The 22,789-nt window shown below is 37.2% G+C and overlaps 1 protein-coding gene across 4 annotated transcripts in view; it reads left to right on the forward strand.

Annotated features, from left to right (window-relative positions):
* Window positions 1-594: 594 nt before the first annotated feature.
* The window catches only part of Dhit (regulator of G protein signaling double hit), a 175,411-nt gene continuing 153,216 nt past the window's right edge, over window positions 595-22,789 (forward strand). Inside the window, exons 1-2 of one of the 4 annotated variants that reach the window (XM_073956584.1) lie at window positions 595-904; window positions 11,326-12,119. The gene's annotated coding sequence lies outside the window, so the exon portion shown is untranslated. Of the gene's footprint in view, window positions 905-7,581; window positions 11,193-11,325; window positions 12,120-22,789 lie in introns of those variants that run through there. The other 3 variants (XM_073956586.1, XM_073956585.1, XM_073956587.1) reach the window with 3 other exon arrangements.

Raw genomic sequence — 22,789 nt, forward strand, 5'->3', positions numbered from 1 at the left:
AAAATATTAAAACAACAATGGGATTAAGCCAGACTATTTTTCCAAACATATTTATAAAAATTTACCCACTTCTTGCAACAAAATGTGGTTAAACATTCCACACCAAGTTCCATTACTTACGGCATTCACATTATTGCACTAATTTTGACAGCCACCTGTTAGTTTATTAGATAATGAAGATAGTGAGTGCATTTTACTCTCCCACCTCTCCCCGTTTTCTTTGGTGGGCGCTGCATTGGTACTCCCCAACAAATAAGTCATAACAAGAATTCTTTGAATTGGGCAAAGAACTTTCTGTGAATAACAGAAATTAAATTAAGGTGCTAAAAAGCTTTCTAGTGGAAGGCCCCCCAATCATGATATGCTCACACACATGCCACTCATTCGCTCTCAAGGCAAAGCTTTGCTCCCCATTGATGGCTATTCATTCCGTTGCTTATCATCAAAAGATAAAAGGAAACGAATTTCTCTATTTACGTGAGAGATGAGATGGAGAGTAGGCAAATTACTCACTGGAAGGCAAATTTCAGAGAGTGTAGTTTGTTACGATTCGATGGGTAAAACTTGGCCAAATAACATTCAATTATCATCTTTGACTTTAGTATAAATTTTCTCTTCCGCTGCCAAACAGTTTTGGTCGAAATGTTTTAACGCCACACGCCGTTAACTGTTGTTCTTACTACAACACAACACTGACACAAACACACACCCGCACAAACGTTCGCGCAAACATACACACCAACCAACCAGCAAATGCACACACATACACACACTCGAGAAAAACAAAGAAAAACTCTAAATTGGTTTTTGGTATTGAACAACCCAAAAAGGATTTTACGGATTTCAGTGATTAAAGCGAGCGAATGAATTCAAACAAATCTACGACGACCGACAAGCTGCTGAGGTAGAGAAAAATAAGAAACAAAATTAAAGAAATAAAATTAAAAAATAAATTTAAAACTTAAATAAATCTCTGTAAATGGCAAAAAATATGAAGAAAAAATTGTTAAGTGAATGGATAAATGCCCCTAGAAAGGCAATTGAAGTGCACAAAATCCGAATACTAATTGTGAAAAAAAAAACAAAATTATGAAAAAAAGTGATGTGAAAATTGAAAAAGTCCCATACGATGGATGGATGAAACAGAATCTTTTTAGAGAAAAAAAAAATTTGTATATCTACTCACGCGAAAACTCACATAGCCCCCCATCCATACACAAATTGTCGATACAAACACACACATGCTCAAACATCGATGAACTATGAAAGCACAGGCGATATTCATTTTTGTGGTTAACAGCAACGAAAAAAAATCAACAAGAAAAAATCTGAAATAAACCCAAGGAAAATATGTTTGTTGCCCTGGAAGCAGGCAGCTGTGCAACCAACAGTAGTAGCCTAGAATTTCCGCAAATTTGTTCTACACGAAACGCGAGTGTTGAGAATCGTTGGGAAACAAGGGTGATGGCGATGGTGATGACGACGGCGTGATGTTGTCCATCGTCATCACTATCTCGCCATTACCATCACGCAGTTGTTTGTTGTATTCATAACGCAATGTTTTTTCATATTTTTGTATGAATGAATGATGAAGTGACGTTTGCGAGTGTTTTTTTTTGCTGCTGTTGTTAATTGACGCCCCCCAAGTTCACGTACAAAACTTGTTTGCAAAAAAATAAAAAAAAAAAAGAAATCACTCCTAACGAATTATCAAATCAAAGAAAAGCAAATGACAGTGACAAAGTGCGTTGGAATCGGTACATTTGCCAAGTGATGTATTGTCTATACACCTCCAAAGGCAACTCTCTCTACCCCCACAGATCTAAACAAAACACATCACCTTATTCCTTGCTTACTGGTTCCTGCTGCTGTCAGTGATTACAATACTAACAACAACAAGAGAAAGGCAAACGACGAAACGGCGACGACAACGACCACCACAACAACAATCTTCACTAGGAGAATTAGAAAATACAACCAACACACCTGCTTTACTCATTTACTTGTTTTAACTCTGCTCCTCTCCTGGTTATTGTGCCAATTTCTCTCGTGCTCTCTCCATCTCCGTAATAAATTCCCTTCCCTAACTTGGATATTACTGTGAGTTGACTGTTTTTCTCTTGCCTCTGTTGGCCACTATTGTGCTGGTGGCTCCCCACTTACACTTCCAATAAGGCCACACAGCCACCACCAACAAACATTGCCCCCTCCCCTTTCCTTTTTATCATTAATCATAAATATATCACTCTTTGTATAGAGAGGTTGTAGTGTTTTTATACCCTACACCACTATGTGGGGAGGGTATTATAAGTTGGTTTTGGCCAAAAAGTTTGTAACGCATCGAAATAATGGTCGTAGACCCATACTTATATATACCAAAATGAATGTCTCGACGAGCTGAGTCGATCTGGCTATGTGTGTCCGTCCGTCAGTCCGTCCGTCCGTCCGTCTGTCCGTCTGTCCGTCTGTCCATCTAAACCTTGTAATCACGCTACAGGTCGCAATTTTGATCGGATCGTTACGAAATTTTGGATATTGATGGGGGTCCCGGAGGGGAAGAAGCCTATTGATTTTGGTGATGGTCGGATAATATTTAGGGGTCGGAATGGGCAAAAAACTTATGTGGATAAAAAGATAACGTTTTTTTCCAAAGCGAATATCTCAGCTTCTATACGGGGTATACCAAAAGCAAAACCTGACAATAAAAGTAGAAAACATCACCTTTCTAATGATGTAAAGTAGGTTCTCGTAGGTGATCAAACAACGAAGATATCGCAATAGTCGCAAATAAAACCCAAATTTTCATTTTTGCGATTTTAATTATAATGACGAATATCACAGCTTTGGTTGGGGACTTTCCAAAAGCAAAGCCTGGCTATGAAAGTAGAAGATCCCATCTTTGCAATGATGTAAACTAGGTCGGTGCAGGTGAACAAATAACGGAGATATCGCAATAGTCGGTAATACATCCCATTTTTCCACTTTTTTGGAAATCACGCTACAGGTCGCAATTTTGATCGGATCGTCACGAAATTTTGATGGTTAATGGAGGTCACACAGATGAAGAAGCCTATTGATTTTGGTGATGGTCGGATAATATTTAGGGATCGTAATGGGCAAAAAACTTATTTGGAGAAAAAGACAACGTTTTTTTCCTAAGCGAATATCTCAGCTTCAATATGGGGTATACCGAAAGCAGAACCTGGCCATGAAAGTAGAAAATATCGCCTTTCTAATGATGTAAAGTAGGTTCTCGTAGGTGATCAAACAACGAATATATCGCAATAGCCGCTAATAGAACCCAACTTTTTATTTTTGCGATTTAAATAATAATGACGAATATCACAGCTTCGGTTGGGGATCTTCCAAAAACAAAGTCTGACTATGAAAGTAGAAAATCCCATCTTTACAGTGATGCAAAGTAGGTTGGCGTAGGTGGCCACATAACGGAGATATCACAATAGTCGGCAATACATCCCATTTTTTCATTTTTTTGTAATCACGCTACAGGTCGCAATTTTGATCGGATCGTCACGAAATTTTGGGGGCTAATGGGGATCCTACAGAGAAAGAAGCCTATTGATTTTGGTGATGGTCGGATAATATTCAGAGTCGGAATGGGCAAAAAACTTATTTGGAGAAAAAGTCAACGTTTTATTTCAAAGCGAATATCTTCGCTTCTAAAATGGGCATATCAAAAGCAATGGGCATAATAAAAGTAGAAAATATCACCTTTGCAACGATGTTACGTAGGTTGTCGTAGGTGGTCAAACAACGAAGATATCGCAAAAGCCGCCATTTTTCCACTTTTTTGGAAATCACGCTACAGGTCGCAATTTCAATTGGATCGTCACGAAATTTTGGGTGTTATTGGGGGTCCCACAGAGGAAAAAACCTTTTGATTTTTGATAATGGTCGGATGTTATTCAGGGGTCGGAATGTGAAAAAAAATATTTGGAAAAAAGACCAACGTTTTATTTCAAAGTTAATATCTCCCTTCTGTAGGAGGTATATCGAAAGCAGAACCTGGCAAGGAAAGTAGAAAATATCACCTTTACAACGATGTGAAGTAGGTTGTCATAGGTGGTCAAACAACAGAGATATCGCAATAGTCGGTAATGCATCCCTTTTTCCATTTTTGTACAATCACACTGCGAAATTTTGATCGGATCCTCACGAAATTTTTGGGTTGATGGGGGTCTAACAGAGAAAGAAGCCTATTGGCATACATCCCACTTTTCCATTTTTTATTTGGGTTGTAATGTCGATGCACTTAAATGCGTTTCAAATTGACCTGTGTAAATGAAGACATTCAGAGCAAAGGCGCTAAGCTATCCCAATTTTAATATTTTGAATTTTATTAGTCAAAAGCTTATGAACAGGGGTAGTGGTGTAGGGTATCACATAGTCGGCCCCGACCCGACTATAGCCTTGGCTCACTTGTTTTTGCATTGCTCCTTCTGGCTCCAAAGTGTTTGGGGATGCCAGATTTATAAAATTGGATTGTTTACTTTCGAGCTTCTTTAGAAAGTGCTAGGATAAGTTTTATTCTGTTATTCTGTAATAATGTTATAATTCACTTGCCCCGACACAGGGTTTCACAGAGCACTTGCACCATTTTGGTACGCTCTCCACACCTGCCAAAACTAGGGTCCGCGAGGTCGTTATTCCCGTTATCCACTCCCGAAGATACCCTTGCGGTAACAAAGAAGACCTCTTAGTGGGGTCTTCTATACATAGAATACCTCCTTCTATACATAGAAGACCCCCTAATGAGGTCTTTCATACATAGAAGACCTCCAAGTGAGGTCTTCTATAAATTGACGTCCTAATGGAAGGCCTCCTAATAGTATCTTCTATAGATAGAAGACCTCCTACTGGAATTGTCTATATACCTCCTGAAAACGTCTTCTATTAATAATAGACCACCTAAAGGGGTCTTCTACACCTTTTTCAGTTTTAATTCGAACTATTTTAATTGTAATTCGAGAATTCTATTTGTAATTCGTAACATTTCATTTGTAATTCGAATTTTTCCACTTGTAGTTCGAATTATTCCATTTGTAATTCGAACTATTTCTTTTGTAATTAGAATTATTCTATTTGTAATTCAAATTATTTCATTTGTAATTTGGATTATTTTATTTGTAATTCGAATCATTCCATTTGTAATTCGAATCATTTTATTTGTAATTCAAAAAGCTAGATATAAAATCAATACAAGAAATATTTTGTATTTTTTTGTTTCGAATTTTAAATAAAATAATTCGAATTGCAAATGGAATAATTCGAATTTCAAATAAAATCATCCGAATTACAAATGGAATAATTCGAATTACAAATGGAATAATTCGAATTACAAATGGAATAATTCGAATTACTTACTTACTTAGCTGGCCTTTTACAGAACATTTGTTTCATAAGCCGAACTAAGAAAAAATCTCCAATCCTCTCTGTTTGCTGCCGTATTTTCCCAATCTGGGATATGTAGCTTTCTGATATCTCGTTTGACTTGGTCGATCCAACGAAGCTTTGGCCTTCCAGATCTGCGAGAACCACCATGCGGCCCGTATTTATACGCCTTTTTAGCGGGTTCATCATTACTCATTCTTATAACATGGCCTAGCCATCGCAATCGTTGTATATCGATTCGTTCAACTACATTGATGTCATTGTATAGTTGATACAGTTCGTTGTTCATACGACGCCGATATTCGCCGTCAACCCAGATTGGCCCGTAGATCTTTCGAAGAATTTTTCTCTCGAACACACCAAGCACTGCCATATCTGCTTGAGCAAGTACCCATGCTTCGGAACCATACATTAGCACGGGTAGTATCAGTGTTTTGTAAAGTGTTACTTTTGTTTGACGAGAGGTGGCTTTATTCCTAAACTGCTTACTCAGCCCAAAGTAGCATCTGTTAGCCAACACTATTCTTCTTCGTATTTCACAACTGATGTTATTTGTTGTTTTTATGGCGGTGCCGAGGTAGACGAAGTCCTTTACTACCTCAAAATTGTAGGTACCAATATTCACAGATGGTGCGAGGTTTGTGGACATATTACGCGTCGATACCATCAACTTGGTTTTTTCGCCGTTTACTGCCAGACCAACTTTAGCAGATTCTCTTTCGACTTTTGCAAAGGTGTCAGTTACTTCCTTTACCGATCGACCCATGACTGACGTCATGATTGTCGTCGGCATAAGCCAGTAACATATGGCTGTTCGTGTATATCGTTCCATTTCTTTTGACCTTCGCGTCTCGTATGACCTTTTCCAGCAGGATGTTTAATAGATCACACGACAGGTCGTATCCTTGTCTGAAACCTCTTTTGGTAATAAACTCTTCGGAGAGGTTCTTTTCTATTTTAACTGAGGATCTCGTCTCAGTTAATGTCATTTCACAAAGCCGAATGAGCTTTGCGGGGATACCAAATTCAGACTTTCCTATAAATACCTTTGAACGTAGCGGGCTGTCGAAGGCTGCTTTATAATCGACAAAATGGTCGTAAGTGTCGATCTGCATCTCTTGGGTCTTCTCCAGGATTTGCCGAAGGATAAATATCTGGTCAATGGTGGATTTGCCAGGTCTAAAACCGCATTGGTATGGTCCAATTATTTCGTTAACAATGGGCTTTAGTCATTCGCAGAATATCCCTGACACTATCTTGTAGGCGATAGGGAGAAGACTTATGACCCTATAGTTGGAGCATAAATTTGTATCTACTTTCTTATGGACGGGACACAGAATGCTCAGGTTCCAATCGTCGGGTACACGTTCTTCCTGCCAGATGGAGCTAACTAGCTGATGCATACACCTTATCAGCGTGTCGCCTCCGGTTTTAAACATCTGGGCTGGTAGGCCATCAGCCCCTGCTGCCTTATTACTCTTCAGCCGGTTTATTGCTGTCTTTACCTCATCTTGGCCGGGTGGTATACATTCAATACAATCTTCTGGGATTGGATCTGTGGTATCTTCGTCGACTTCGCTACTATTGGATACCAACAGTTTGGAAAAACTTTCTTTCCATATCCTGAACACACTATCTGTATCAGTTACCAAATTACCTTGTTGGTCTCTACAGGAGGATATGCCTGTACCAAAGCCATCAGTTTGATGCTTCACTCTTTGGTAGAATTTTCGGACTTCGTTCTGTCTCCTGTACATCTCCATTTGTTCACACTCCCTCTTTTCCATCTCTCTCTTTTTCCTGCGGAAAAGACGTTTCTCCTCTCTCCTTTTCTCCCGATACCTCTCTCGTGCGCTACGCGTTGCTACTGATTGTAAAGTAGCCCTATATGCCGCATTTTTTCTTCGGTAGCACGGCACTCCTGGTCATACCATGGATTCTTTGGTGGAGGTCTCTGGTATCCAAGTACTGATTTTGCGGCTGTTTGCATCTAGTGGGCAATATTTTGCCATTGTGCTGATATGTTATCGGGACGAGAATCGCCTTCATTAAGCAATTGGGTCAGTTGAGTGGAATATGCTGTGGCTATCTGTTGTGTTTGCAGCTTAGCGATGTTCAACTTTCGTGTTGTGCCTGTCCGTGCTTTATTTGCAACGTTTAGAAGGGGTACGTACCTTTGCTGCAACGAGGTAATGGTTCGAATCTATGTTAGCTCCTCGGAACGATCGTACATCCAACACGCTCGATGAATGTCTTCCATCTATCACAACGTGATCAATTTGATTTCTTGTTCTTTGATCTGGCGACAGCCAGGTGCCCTTATGAATATCGAGATGCTTAAATCTGGTACTGCTAACTACCATGTTTCTTGCAGCTGCAAAGTCTATCAGCCTCATACCATTGTCAGATGTTTCACTGTGGAGACTGAATTTCCCGACTGTTGGGCCAAAGATATTCTCCTTTCCAATTTTGGCATTAAAATCGCCTAGAACAATTTTAATGTCATGGGCAGGAAAACGGTCATATGTTTCTTCTAAGCGCTCGTAGAATATATATTTGGTCTGTTCATCCTTGTCTTCGGTTGGAGCATGAGCGCAGATAAAGTTGATGTTGAAGAATTTTGCTTTTAATCGAATTGTAGCAAGTCTTTCATTCACTGGTGTGAATCTGGAGACCAGATGTTTTAACCTCCGACCAACCGACCAAGGGAGGTGTGTTACTAGCCCGACGCCCAAGTTTTTAACGTTCTTATGGGTGAACGCGCGGCATATGTTAGCTCACTACCTTTAAAGGCAGCTCCCCAGGTGACACCACGGGGAGGTCAGTGTCCACTTGAGATGAGAGAGGGACCAAGATAAATCCTGGACTTTACCATGTTAAAGCCGGTCAGGACCGTTCCTTGGTATCTTTCATCCCCTACATCACCACAATTTCAGATTCATTTAAAAATAGAATTAGAAATCAAATAAAAATTTCTATGATTTTTCCAACAATTTGTCGACAGAATTGACAAAATATTCAGGTAACTTGTTCGTAATGTTTTTCTTTTATTTCTTCCAAACAAGATGATTGTTCCAGAGCCTGCAAGAACCTACAAATTTTTACTACGATAACAATTTTTCCTTTATGATTTTTACTTGCTCATTCTTGTCGGTGGTTGTGATATACAACGGCTTCCAAAATCTGTTTCAGATCCACATATTTCTGAAACTCTTGCGGTTTTATAATTTGTAGGAAATCCTAAAAACGTACCATGCATTGGGATTTGTGCACACAAGAAAACATTGTACGATTCAACAGCACTCGTCGTTCGCACGCTTTCACCATGGACGTAGAATTTTTTGGAGCTTCCTAGGACAAAAAAAAACATATTTTAATAATTAACCCAATAATTTTCTTAGTGCTATGTAACCTTACCAAGTCTATCCATTGTCTTTCAAAATATTTAAAGAATTTCTCAAATTCGTTTTCAAATTAAACATAGCATTTGACGTTAGCGTACGCTTCTTCTTTGCATATATTAAAATCTTTCGGTATCTCATCTGCTTCTAGCTAATTTCGCCAATTGACAGATTTTTGCTATCTTTCGTCACAATGCTTGGCCTTAATGAAACCAGCACCCTTTAGTTGCACTCCCGAATATACCTTTAAAATGACATTTCGTAGAGCCTTCTCAAAGACTGTGGTAAAAGTGGCTGGTTTAAGGTGAAACACGTTTGCGTCTATGAAACTCAGAACGTGTTCGTAGGCTTTCAGGGTTTTCTTCCACATAAGCACATATTACAAATCGAGTCATAAATTACGAATGGAGTCATAAAGCAAACCTAAGGATGTTAAAAGGGATTGGGCAAAAGTAAAAACGCTAAATTAAAAATATGTTGTTTTCATTATCCATTTGCCAATTACCTTTGCCATTGGTGTGGAGCAAAACAATGTGTAGGCAAAAGGGTCGATTTTGGATTGCAACTCAACTGTAGTTGCGTTGCCAGAAGAGAAAATCATACAATTAAAGTAAGTGAAACTACAGAAATTTTTGTTAAATTCATTCAATATCAGTGTTTTGAACCTTCAGATATTAATATAATTGTAAACAAGTATGAATTTCAATGCGGAATTGGACATTTCTTTTATTAAATTTGCTGTCGGCAACGCAACTGGAGTTAGGTTGCTATCCATAATCGACCCCAAAGTCTGTCTCCAAGCCTGTTGTCTGGTAAAATTGTTCATCCGACAGGCTCTCACACATTCCGTATTGCCTCGTGTACCTATTCACTATTTGCGAGTAGGTTGATAAATTTCTGAGGGCTTTGTGGAGATTTCAGCATTGCTTGACTCTTTATGCGTCTCAAGTTTCTCTGCATTTTGTTAAATACAATTTGTTCAGCAATATCCTTAGCATTTCTGTACTCGGCGTTAAAAAAAGGCTCGAATTTTGTTCGCTTCCTAGTGTTTGGAAACACCTTTTTGAATCGCATTTTTTTATTTGAAATTCCTTAATAATGTTTTCCTGGTCGCCATGCTCCGAGCGCATATTATTTTGGCATCAGTTTCTTTTCTCTGCTAAATATATTTCCTGTTGTGTCAAAATTCCTTGTTATATCTTGTGAATTCAATAAATTACAGTAAGTTTAATGCGTTTTGAGTTGTGCCACTTTTTGAGATATGCTACTTTTGAGTAAATTAGCTTGATTTATGAATTCCTTAGATGTAAATAAACGTAGTAAAATAGTATGTGAATAATTATGAAGTTAGATGTAAGAAAATAAATTGGAATAAAACATCAGTTGTTGAATACTTACCCGACAACTACAAGCGTTTTTTTTTTCTTCTTCCTCTTCTCTCGCCGTCCGGAAAAATCCCTGAAAATAAATAAAAACTTATTTGTTAAAGGTTATAAATAAATCGACTTTATAATTCTTACCGTTTAAATCAAAGTAGAAGAGTGGGCTAAATAACGGTCGCAATTTACCTTATGCAACTCTTACTTCCCCCAACAACACTCCCCATTAACAATCTGGCAAGACTGGAATGAACACCCACAACTCACCCCTTCTTGAATACTTACCCGACAACTACAAGCGTTTTTTTTTCTTCTTCCTCTTCTCTCGCCGTCCGGAAAAATCCCTGAAAATAAATAAAAACTTATTTGTTAAAGGTTATAAATAAATCGACTTTATAATTCTTACCGTTTAAATCAAAGTAGAAGAGTGGGCTAAATAACGGTCGCAATTTACCTTATGCAACTCTTACTTCCCCCAACAACACTCCCCATTAACAATCTGGCAAGACTGGAATGAACACCCACAACTCACCCCTTCTGCCTATAACCACCCACTCAATAAAAAATCTACACATCCAACCTGCAAACATTCTTACACACAAAACAAATAACATCACAGCCAACAGCAGTCGGAGTAACGCATTACGACGAACAAACGCACGAACAGGCGTCAACAACAACGAATGAATAACTTACAATGTCGTCCGTCTGCCGTTGTCGTCGTTTGTCTGCCACTAGCGGCGCATGTTTTGTACGTTGAGCACGGTCGGGATTTGAAAACAGAAAAATGTATTACCGCAAAAAGATGAAAAGAAAAGAATCAGAGTACATAGAAGTGGAACAACAAAATAAGAACACACAAGTATGAAATTTAGATATTTTGTTTGTTTGGAGATTTTGGCCAGTGATTGTATTTGACATAAACATCGATACATACAAAGCATATGTGGTGCGGTGGCGGAATAAAGAGATTCTTCATAAAGAAACCGTGCGGTTTTAGGTGAACCGAACAAAAAAAAAAAAAAAGAAAAACATTACACGGCGTGATTCAAGAAAATTTCCTTGATTTTTTTGCATCCATTCAGCAGCAAAAACAACTTAAATCCAACAACGTACGTTTTTTTCCTTTGCAGGCCTCCCAGTAGAAGTATCAACAACAACTACAACAACATTAACAAACCGAAGTGAAAAGTGTGTATGTAAAGAAAAAGAAGAAGAGAAGAAAAAACAAAAATATTAAAAATAGCAAAAAAATTAAAAAAAAATATTGTGTAGTTCAAAAATAAAAAGAATAAATAGCAGAAAGAAACGAGATCGGAATAAGAATGAAAGAAAAATAAGTAATAAAAATAATAAAAAAAATATTTTTACATTCATGTAAATGTAAGAAAAAAAATTGCGGTGGTGATTATTTATGTGGCTGTCGATTAATACGCCGGTCAGTAAAACGCATTTTAAGTGTAGTGATACGATTTAAAACAACGACAACATTAAAAGCAAAAATAAAAGTGTTACATGTCCATCCGCGCTGCTCCAAACACCATCTAGCTAGCGCTTTTATCCAGTCAACCATCTAAGAAAAATTCAGCAAAAGCAAATACCATTTACGTTTTGCAGCTCGAGAAAATATCTGTCTCTCGTTCATCTCCTCAAGTAACCCGCAAATGTGTGGTCTGTTTTGCTGATTTTGTTTGTTTTTATGGAGAACATATCGTCGGATCATCCATCGGTGGTACTGCCGTGAGCTTGCTGCTTGCTAATGTATGCTGCGGCTAGTGTTTTGGTTTGTTTTCTACCTTTTCATCGTCATCATCACCATCTTTCCAAAATCATAGGAACTGCTGCTGCTACTGCCTTCGTCGTCACCACCAACATCAACTGCAACAACAACAGCAAAAACGTAGCCACATTTTATTGGAACTAAAAGGTGGGTACCCCTCAGGTGTTACTTAAATATAGTGCCTATCAGGAAAATAAGTTGCTATGTGCCAAATTCCAAAAGAACAAAAAAATTACTAAATGATGTGAGAATTAATTACTTGGCAAATATTTCTCGTCATTTTTGTTAAAGTTTACACATTTTTTTGTGAAAATCACTTATTTGTGGAGGGTAGATTATATAAAATCTTGGAAATTGGTAGATATATGTATATTAGAGGGGTTTTTATCGCTTCCTTATGTTAATAAAATGGCAGAAAATTCGTAGTTTTTGAATTAGCTTCTTGACAAATTTCCTTGAATAAGGAATCGAACACGTTTTTGAATATTACTTCCCGTATTTAGGATTGATTTAAAAATTCGTTAAATTTCACCACACTCCACCTTTTCATTTCGCGTTGTTGGGACATTAGGGGATGTGTAGACGCTTAGGCGTGCATCAATAACAAGAATGGTATTGCTAACACAAATTGTTTGCCAAAGCTAGACGTTGGACACATATGTGACTTGCGATATTGTAGTCGGACACATAGTCCGGTCAAAATAGACATTGAAATAGCAAAAATTCCCACACGGCTGAATTTTGTTTTGTTTTGTAGGTTTTGCCGTTAGAAGCAACGTCCTAAAAGTCCCCATCGATCCCATGTATGCAAAAAAAGTTATTCGGGGTAAAGGGTCAAATTTTAATGGTTTTAAGGATTTCGGATTTATTTTTTGAAAAGGTTGATCTAATCAAAAAGTGATTAAAATAAATATTGTAGACAGAAAAATTATCTACAAGTTTGATCTTTATAATTTTTTCTCTAGAAGGAACCATTCTTGAGATATAGCTGTTCTAAAAAACACATGATTTTTATGCACTTATAGGGGAAATATGCACATATTCATGCGAACCGGCTAAAATAAGCGAAGTAACCGGGTCTGTCCCCCAAAAAATATATTTTTTCTTGAAGAGAGAAATTATAGCTATCTTTGAAAAAATTCCAACAAAATCGGAGCGTGTTTAGTAGAGTGATTCAATGTTAGAGTCATTTTATGCAAAAAATAGCCATTTAACCCACATGTATAATTGTAAGCCCAACGGGAACGACCCCAACGAGGAACGACCCCCAAGTTTTGTCAGAAGGTAGGGTTTGTTGCGCTGATTACGGAAATGTATAATTTTCAACGGTTGCGGATCCGGTTCGCCGGTTATTCGACCCGAAAGGCCAAATTTAAAAACCGGGTTAGACCCGGTTCTACTGAACCGATTACTGCAAAGTGGATATCGTTTGAAAGCTTATGGAAGTATCTAACACATAGTGTTATTTTAACCGGTGCGCCTCATAATGTACTTACGCGGCTAATTTTTTATTTGACCTTTAGATCGCGATATCTCGAAAATGGTAAGTCTTTTTTAAGAATCATAAAGATGAATCTTGTAGACATTTATTAAATCTACAACTTTTACTTGAGCCGGCTTTTGCTCAGTCTTACCGTTTTTGAGAAAAATTGAAAAAACTGAATAATGCCACCAAAAATGACCTTTGACCCCGAATAACTTGTTTTGCACACATGGGATCGATGGGGACTATTAGGACGTTGCTTCTAATGGCCAACCCTAGCTCTCCACCAAAATTCAGCTTTATGGGAATTTTTGCTATTTCCCCCTTATACGCATGTCTATTTTGACCGGACTAACACCTATACTTATTATTCAGTAATGGATAAAATAAGTACTTTTTACATGTGAAATTTTTAAGGAGTAAATTATATTTTTTTAGTCTCCTGATATCGTAGAAGGCTCCTTCTTTACATTACTTTGTTATGAGTCATTCGGATCATTGGCTCCCAAATTTTTTGATGAAAACCTATGTTCCGTGAGGTCAAGTTGCAATGCAGATGCACAATGGTTCCAGTTGTATGAAAACAGCTGCCAAATATATTTAATCAGGGCATTTTTGGAGTTTTGCAGTGTTTTAAAAGAGACCACAATGAATATATGCAGTAAAATCCTGGACTTAGGTGTACTTTCGTTCTAACGTTTAGGATAAGTATAGGCTTCATCTAGGGTCGGAAGGCCTACATATTGCACCTTGAAACTTGTATCCTAGTTTTGGAGACTCTCCTTTTGAAAAAAATCACTATTTTTGAACAGTCCCAAAACAGCTCTTATGCGAAAATAATGAAGTATTGTGAGGCCGACACTCCAAGGAGTTGTCCGATAAAGTTCATCATCGAACTTGTTTTAAGTTTAGGAGAAATATTACGATTTTAGAGCTTTTGGACCACTATGTCAGTACTTGCCGACAAAGATATGTACTAGGCTAAAATCGCAAAAGTTTTGCGGGGAAGGTACCTAAAGGACATAGCCCATTTTGGAAGAGTGTTTTATTTTGGGAGTTAATCCTATAGATATGACCAGGGAACATGGACTTGCCCACGAAAAACATCATATCGCTGTAAACAGGGCTACTAGAAGTACCTTCGTTAAAAATTTCCAAAGGATTCTCGCACAGACCCTTAACGGCACTTAAATAAAAACGATACTCATTTGTGTGGTGTGGAATGGACCACTTTTGAACAAAATATTTCGAGAACTTACCGTTATTCGTATTATGGAATATATGTTTGTTGTTTTAAATTTTGTTCATTAGGCATATGAAATAGAACTATGTACATGGGTTTTCATAAAAATGTATCCTTACCCTTAAAACTCGAGATTTATAGGGTGTTTGTAGACTTTTTTGGTTGACTGTATTTTTTATCTATATCTATATATCGACACTTCCAAATAATAGTTCTCCAAATAATAGTTTGCTAATTCTGAACAGTGAGTTTTGCAGGACAAGCTCTAAAAGTTTGGAAATTTCTTTGACCTTCAGTACTATGCTAAGTAAATATTTGTTTATAACTTCTGTTCGGATTGTCCGATCATTACCAACATTTGACAGAATTTAAGTTAAAGGACGTTAAATATAAAAATGTAAAGAACTTGAATACATGCTAAGTCGACTTAGCATACTATTGTTTGGAGGCGTCGATATATAAAATTGAAATTTGTTGGTACGTTTGTTTGTTTGTGCCTTATAGACTCGAAAACCGCTGAACAGATCTTACTGAAATTTTTAGGGTACATTGCTACATGGCCTGGAATAAAAATAGGCTATACCATTTTTTGAAATTTCGCGTTGATCTGGAGATATAGCATCAAAACCGGAGGTACCCCAAAAAAATTTAGATTTCGTATGCAAATATCTTTAGAACTGTTACAGATACAATCTCCAAATTCTGTGTGCGTGACGGAATTTGATGTAGAAATAAATTTACCGAATTATATTCAAATCGGTTCAGATTTGGATATAGCTCCCACATACATATATTTTCGGCCGATTTCTTTATTTTAAGTACCAAACAAGCTATTTATGTCCAATTTCAATGTAATTTGGAATGTGTGACGGAACTTGGTTTGGAAATAAACGTGTCAAATTATATTGAAATCGGTTCAGATTTGGATATAGCTCCCATATATATTTTCGGCCGATTTTCCGCATTTCATGCACCAAACACTGTATATATGTTCAATTTCGCTGAAATTCGGAATGTGTAATGGAATTTGGTCTAGACATAAACGTGCCGAATTATATCGAAAACGGTTAAGATTTGGATATATGTAGCTCCAATATATATTTTCGGCCGATTTTCCACATTTGATGCACCAAACACGTTTTATATGTCCAATTTCGCTGAAATTTGGAGGGTCAGATGGAATTTGTTCTAGAAATAAATGTGCTAAATTATACAGAGATCGGTTCAGATTTGAATATAGTTCCCATATATATTTTCGGCCGATTTCCTGTATTTTATGCACCAAACTCGCTATTTATGTCCAATTTCGGTGAAATTTGGTATGTCTTACAGAACTTGGTCTAGAAATAAATGTGCCGAATTATATCGAAATCGGTTCAGATTTGGATATAGCTCCTGTATATATTTTCGGCCGATTTCCTGTATTTTATGCACCAAACTCGCTATATATGTCCAATTTCGCTGAAATTTGGAATGCCTAACGGGATTTGGTCTAGACATAAATGTGCCAAATTATATCGAAATCGGTTCAGATTTGGATATAGATCCAATATATATTTTCGGCCGATTTTCCACATTTGATGCACCAAACACGTTTTATATGTCCAATTTCGCTGAAATTTGGAGGGTCTGACGGAATTTGTTCTAGAAATAAATGTGCTAAATTATATCGAGATCGGTTTAGATTTGAATATAGCTTCCATGTATATTTTCGGCCGATTTCCTGTATTTTATGCACCAAGCACGCTATATATGTCCAATTTCGCTGAAATTTGGAATGTGTTACAGAACTTGGTCTAGAAATAAATGTGCCAAATTATATCGAAATCGGTTCAGATTTGGATATAACTCCTGTATATATTTTCGGTCGATTTGCTGTATTTTATGGACCAAACTCGCTATATATGTCCAATTTCGCTGAAATTTGGAATGCTTAAGGGGATTTGGTCTAGACATAAATGTGTCATATTATATCGGAATCGGTTCAGATTTGGGTATAGCTCCAATATATATTTTCGGCCGATTTTCCACATTTTATGCACCAAACACGCTATATATGTCCAATTTCGCTGAAATTTGGAGGGTCTGACGGAATTTGTTCTAGAAATAAATGTGCCAAATTATATCGAAATCGGTTCAGATTTGCATATAGCTCCTGTATAGATTTTCGTCCGATTTGCTGTATTATATGCACCAAACTCGCTATATATGTCCAATTTCGCTGAAATTTGGAATGCTTAACGGGATTTGGTCTAGACATAAATGTGCCAAATTATACCGAAATCGGTTCAGATTTGGATATTGCTTCTATATATATTTTCGGCCGATTTTCTGTATTTGATGCATCAAACACGCTATATGTGTCCAATGTCGCTGAAATTTCGGATGTCTGACGGAATTTGTTCCAAAAATAAATGTGCCAAAATATATCGAGACCGGTTCAGATTTGGACACAATATATATGTCCAATTTTACTGTAATTTGGAAAGCGTGATGGAATTCGTTCTAGAAATAAATGGGACAAATTATATCGAAATCGGTACAAAATGGAATAAATAAATATATAATATTTTCAGCTGATTTTCTGTATTTTATGCACAAAACACGCTATGTATGTTCAATTTCAATAAAAATTGGAATGTGAGACGGGATTTGGTCTAAAAATAAATTTGACAAATTATATCGAGATCGGTTCATATATATTTTCGGTCGATTTCATGTTTTTGTTACATATGTTCAATTTCAATGAAATTTTGAAGACTTAGCAGTCAGTAGAAGGCATCATTATTTATACAAGTACTTATAGTTGGGAAGGAATTGACCAAGGCTACAGCTATTAAGTATCATATCTTTGAGAGACTTCTTAAGATTTATGTTTTATTATGATATATCTAAATCATTAGGAATACTTAAAGGCGGAAAGGCTTTCGGAGGAGTGTTACATCCTGAAACATACAAAAATACCATAGTAGCTCTATAACAACCCTGAATAGGTATATAACGCCTTCATATCTCCTATATTTATTCGTTAAAATATTAAAAACGTTAATATAATTATGGCATTCCATTATATTTTATCGTAGTCGGGGCAGCAAAGCGCACCGGGTTCAGCTAGTTCGAAATATTTCGACAGCAAATCAGCTGATCGTAGTGGATGACCTTATAGGTTATCAGAACAATTTAAAAACAAGTAAAAAAGTATCAGTCGGCTTTGCCGACAGAGGTATACCCTCAACATGTGTATATTGAAACAATTTTTTCCCAAAATACGTATGTATTTAGGTGGTTTTAAAAAAATTGGGCGTTTGAACCGACAAAAATTTTGATTAGGATTAAAGATCAAAAGTTTTGCGGAGGAGATACTAAAAGGAATGGATCGACATTGACCGTTATGGAAGTGGATCTCCAGCCACAACATATGGTGTCATAGGGGGTTTTTACACTCGATATCAGGTCTTAAAGTGAACTTATCCGAAAATTTTGTGTGGGAGGTACCGGATGGAGTGGACAAATATAGTCCATATTTGAACCTGATCTATATCTGGTAGATATATTAGGATGTGTATAGTATAGACCAATTCGGCCACTCCCTTCAAGAGTTACCGTACGAACAATTTTTCCGAACATTTTTGAACTTTTGTGGGGAAGGTACCCGAAGGAGTGGACCGATATGGCTTATCTTCAAACTTAAACTATGTTTGGACAAAATATTACTAAGGCCATATTTTGGACCGAATCGGCAGATCCGTTCGAGAGTTATCTTGCACTCCAACCACCTCACACGGTGTCATAGGGGTTTTTCTGCAACTTTCATGCTATTTTCTCAGGAAGTATGGACTTGCCCCTGATGAAACTTGTACCGTCGTATGTAGGGCAGTGAATACAAGTTGCTAAAACAAAAATCAAAGCGATTCGAGAGATGACCCTAAACTGAACTTTTCCGAAATTTTGTGTGGGAGGTACCCGAAGGAGTGGACCTATTGAGACCATATTGGAACCTCATATTACTCTAGTAGAAAGTTTACGCTATACAAAGTATGAACCAAATCGGTCACTCCCTTCAAGAGTTATCGTGCGCACAAACTTTCCGAACATTTTCGAAATTTTGTGGGGGAGGTATCGGAAGGAGTGGACCGATGTAGCTCATCTTCGAACTTAAACTAAGTTTGGGCAAAATATTACGAAAGCCAAAATTTGAACCGAATCGGTTCATCCGTTCGAGAGTTATCGTGCGCTCCAGCCAGCAGGACAGACAGACAGACGGACGGACATGGCTAGATCGACTCCAAATTGTCTGAAACACATTTCGTCCAAACATACTTGGGGTCTAAAACCATTATTTCGATGAGGCACATTTTCATCGTATCAAAGTGTATATACCCTCCTTAGCCTAAAGGCTGAGGGTATAATTATGTCCCACTTCATTTTCTGTTGGAAAATAGTCCGATAGATAATATTAATTTATTTTTAATGTTATCTAATTTAAATGAAATTTAATTTAAATGAAATTACTGTTTGTTTTCGATAACTGACATATGAGTGTTTTCTCATGAACTTTTACCTAAAAGCTTAGTTAGTATGACATTTATTGACATCTAACATACATATGTACATACGTATTACGAATGTATGTAATAAGATATTATAATGTTAGTCATATAACAAATTAGATATTTTTGTTTTTTGTTTCATTTCTTTTTGGTTTGAGTTAATAAACGTTTTTTAGATCGCTTTATGACACATTCCCCATAAATTGTTAATGGAGAAAAAATAATTGATAGTACTTAATTGTGGTAAATTATTTATGGATGATGAAGAAGAACATTTTGTGGCGAAGATATTTTAATATGGCTAATGTGACTTGTATTATTTATTTGAATATACACTCCACGTCAGTAGAATAGAACACTTAAATTTTTGTCAATGTTAGTTTATTTATTCCAAAACGAATGAATCTACTTTTTTAATCTTGTAGGGATTTAAAGTCTATGATGATGACGCATCAAACACAGAAAAAATTATGTTTCTAGCTCTTAGCGAAATGACTTTCTGATCATTTTTCCGATGAAAAATAGGCATTTATTTTTGGTCATCGGGATAGAACAATCATTTTATTTTCGTAAATTATCGAGATATTAACGCCGATAAAGCAGGGCTTTCTAATCATTTTTCACCAAAGAAAACATATTAGTCCGGTCAAAATAGACATGCGTATAAGGGGGAAATAGCAAAAATTCCCACAAAGCTGAATTTTGGTGGAGAGCTAGGGTTAGCCATTAAAAGCAATGTCCTAAAAGTCCCCATCGATCCCGTGTGTGCAAAACAAGTTATTCTGGGTCAAAGGTCATTTTTGGAGCCATTATTCAGTTTTTTAATTTTTCTCAAAAACGATAAGACTTAGCAAAAGCCGGCTAAAGTAAAAGTTGTAGATTTAATAATTATCTACAAGAATGGTCTTTATGATTCTTAAAAAAGACTTACCATTTTCGAGATATCGCGATCTAAAGGTCAAATAAAGAATTAGCCGCGCAAGTATATTATGAGGCGAACCGGTTAAAGTAACGATACTATGTTTTAGATACTTCCGTAAGCTTTCAAACGATATCCACTGTGCAGTAATCGGTTCAGTAGAACCGGGTCTAACCCGGTTTTTAAATTTGGCCTTTCGGGTCGAATAACCGGCGAACCGGATCCGCAACCGTTGAAAATTATACATTTCCGCAATCAACGCAACAAACCCTACCTTCGGACAAAACTTGAAAAAAATCAGAGAGTTTTCGTTGGGGTCGTTCCCGTTGGGCTTTCGATTATACACGTGGGTTAAATGGGCTATTTTCGCATAAAATGACTCTAACATTGAATAACTCTACTAAACACGCTCCGATTTTGTTGGATTTTTTTTATACCCTCAGCCTTTAGGCTAAAGAGGGTATTTACACTTTGATACGACCAAAAATGTGCCTCATCGAAATAATGGTTTTAGACCCCAAGTATGTTTGTACGATATCCGTTTCAGACAATTTTGAGTAGATCTAGCAATGTCCGTCCGTCTGTCTGTCTGGCTGGTGCGCACGATAACTCTCGAACGGACCAATCGATTCGGTTCAAATTTTGGGTATCGAAATATTTTGTCCAGATTCGATTTAAGTTCGAAGATGGGCCATATAGGTCCACTCCTTCAGGTACCTCCCCCACAAATGTTCAAAAATTGTCGCAAAACTTGTGCGCACGATAACTCTTGTAGGGAATAACCGATTTGGTCCATACTTTGCACATCGTGTAATTTCTAGCAAACTTAGATGAGGTTCCAATATGGACTCAATCGGTTCACTCCTTCGGGTACCTCCCACACAAAATTTCGGAAAAGTTTGGTTTAGGACCTGGTCTCGAATCTCTTTGATTTTTGTTTACGCAAGTTGTATTCGCTGTCCTCTATACGACGCTGTAAGTTTCATTAGGGGCAAGTCCATACTTCCTGAGAAAATAGCCTGAAAGTTACAAAAAAACCCTATGACACCGTGTGTAGTGGTTGGAGCGCAAGATAACTCTCGAACGGATCTGCCGATTCGGTCCAAAATTTGGCTTTCGTAATATTTTGTCCAAACTTAGTTCAAGTTCAAAGATGGATTATATAGATATAGGTCCACTCCTTCCGGTACCTCCCCCACAAAAGTTCGAAAATATTCGGAAAATGTTTTCGAACGATAACTCTTGAAGGAAGTAACCGATTTGGTCCATACTTTGCACATTATGAAACCAGACTTACCAGACTTAGATGAGGTTCCAATATGGACTCAATCGGTATACGCTTTCGAGTACCTCCCACACATAATTTCGGAAAAGTTCAGTTTAGGACCTGCTCTCGAATCGCCTTGGTTTTTGTTGTAACATCTTGTATTCACTGTCCCCTATACAAAGGTACAAGTTTCCTCAGGGGCAACTCTATACTTCCTGAAAAAATAGCCTGAAAGTTGAAAAACAAACCCTATGACACCATGTTTATGGGTGGAAACGCAAGATAATTCTCGAACGGAAATTCTGATTCCGACCAAAATTTGACCTTCGTAATATTGTTTCCAAACTTAGTTTAAGTTCGTACATAAGCCACATCGGTCCACTCCTTCAGGTACCTACCCCACAAAAGTTCAAAAATATTCGGAAAAATTGTGCGCACGATAACTCTTGATGGGAGTGACCGATTTGGTCCATACTTTACACATTCTCATAATATCTACTAGATATAGATAAGGTTCGAATATGGACTATATTTGTCCACTTCATCCCGCACCTCCCACACAATATTTTGGATAAGTTCACTTTAAGACCTGCTATTGAATCACTTTGATTTTTGTTGAAGCAACTTACATACGATGCCTCAATTACGATGGTAAAAGTTGATTCAGGGGCAAGTCCATAGTTCTTGAGAAAACAGCCCGAAGGGTGTAAAAACCCCCTATGGCACCCCCATGGTCTATGACGGTCCATTCCTTTAAGTACCTCTTCCGCAAAATTTTTGAACTTTAATCCTAATCAACATTTTTGTAGTTTTTTGTGGAAAAAGTGTTTCAATTTGCACAGGCTGAGGGTATATCTCTGTCGGCAAAGCCGACTGATACTTTTTTACTTGTTTTTTAGAAGATAGCTATAATTTCGCTCTTCAAGAAAAAATATATTTTTTGGGGGGACAGACCCGATTACTTCGCTTATTTTAGCCGGTTCGTCTGAATATGTGCATATTTCCCTTATAAGTGCATAAAAATCATGTGTTTTTTAGAACGGCTATATCTCAAGAATGGTTCCTCCTAGGAAAAAAATTTTAAAAGTCAAACTTGTAGATAATTTTCCTGTCTACAATATTTACTTACGTCACTTTTTGATTAGATCAACCGTTTTCAAAAAATAAATCGGAAAACCTAAAAAACCCATAAAATTTGACCTTTGACTCCGAATAATTTTTTTTTGCACACATGGGATCGATGGGGACTTTTAGGACGTTGCTTCTACTGGCAAACCCTAGCTCTTCACCAAAATTCAGCTCTGTGGGAATTTTTGCTATTTCAATGTCTATTTTCACCGGACTATATAATTATT

This window comes from Musca autumnalis, unplaced genomic scaffold (assembly GCF_047663935.1).
Source record: "Musca autumnalis isolate F117 unplaced genomic scaffold, ASM4766393v1 scaffold_5, whole genome shotgun sequence".
NCBI classification, from domain to species: Eukaryota; Metazoa; Arthropoda; class Insecta; order Diptera; family Muscidae; genus Musca; species Musca autumnalis.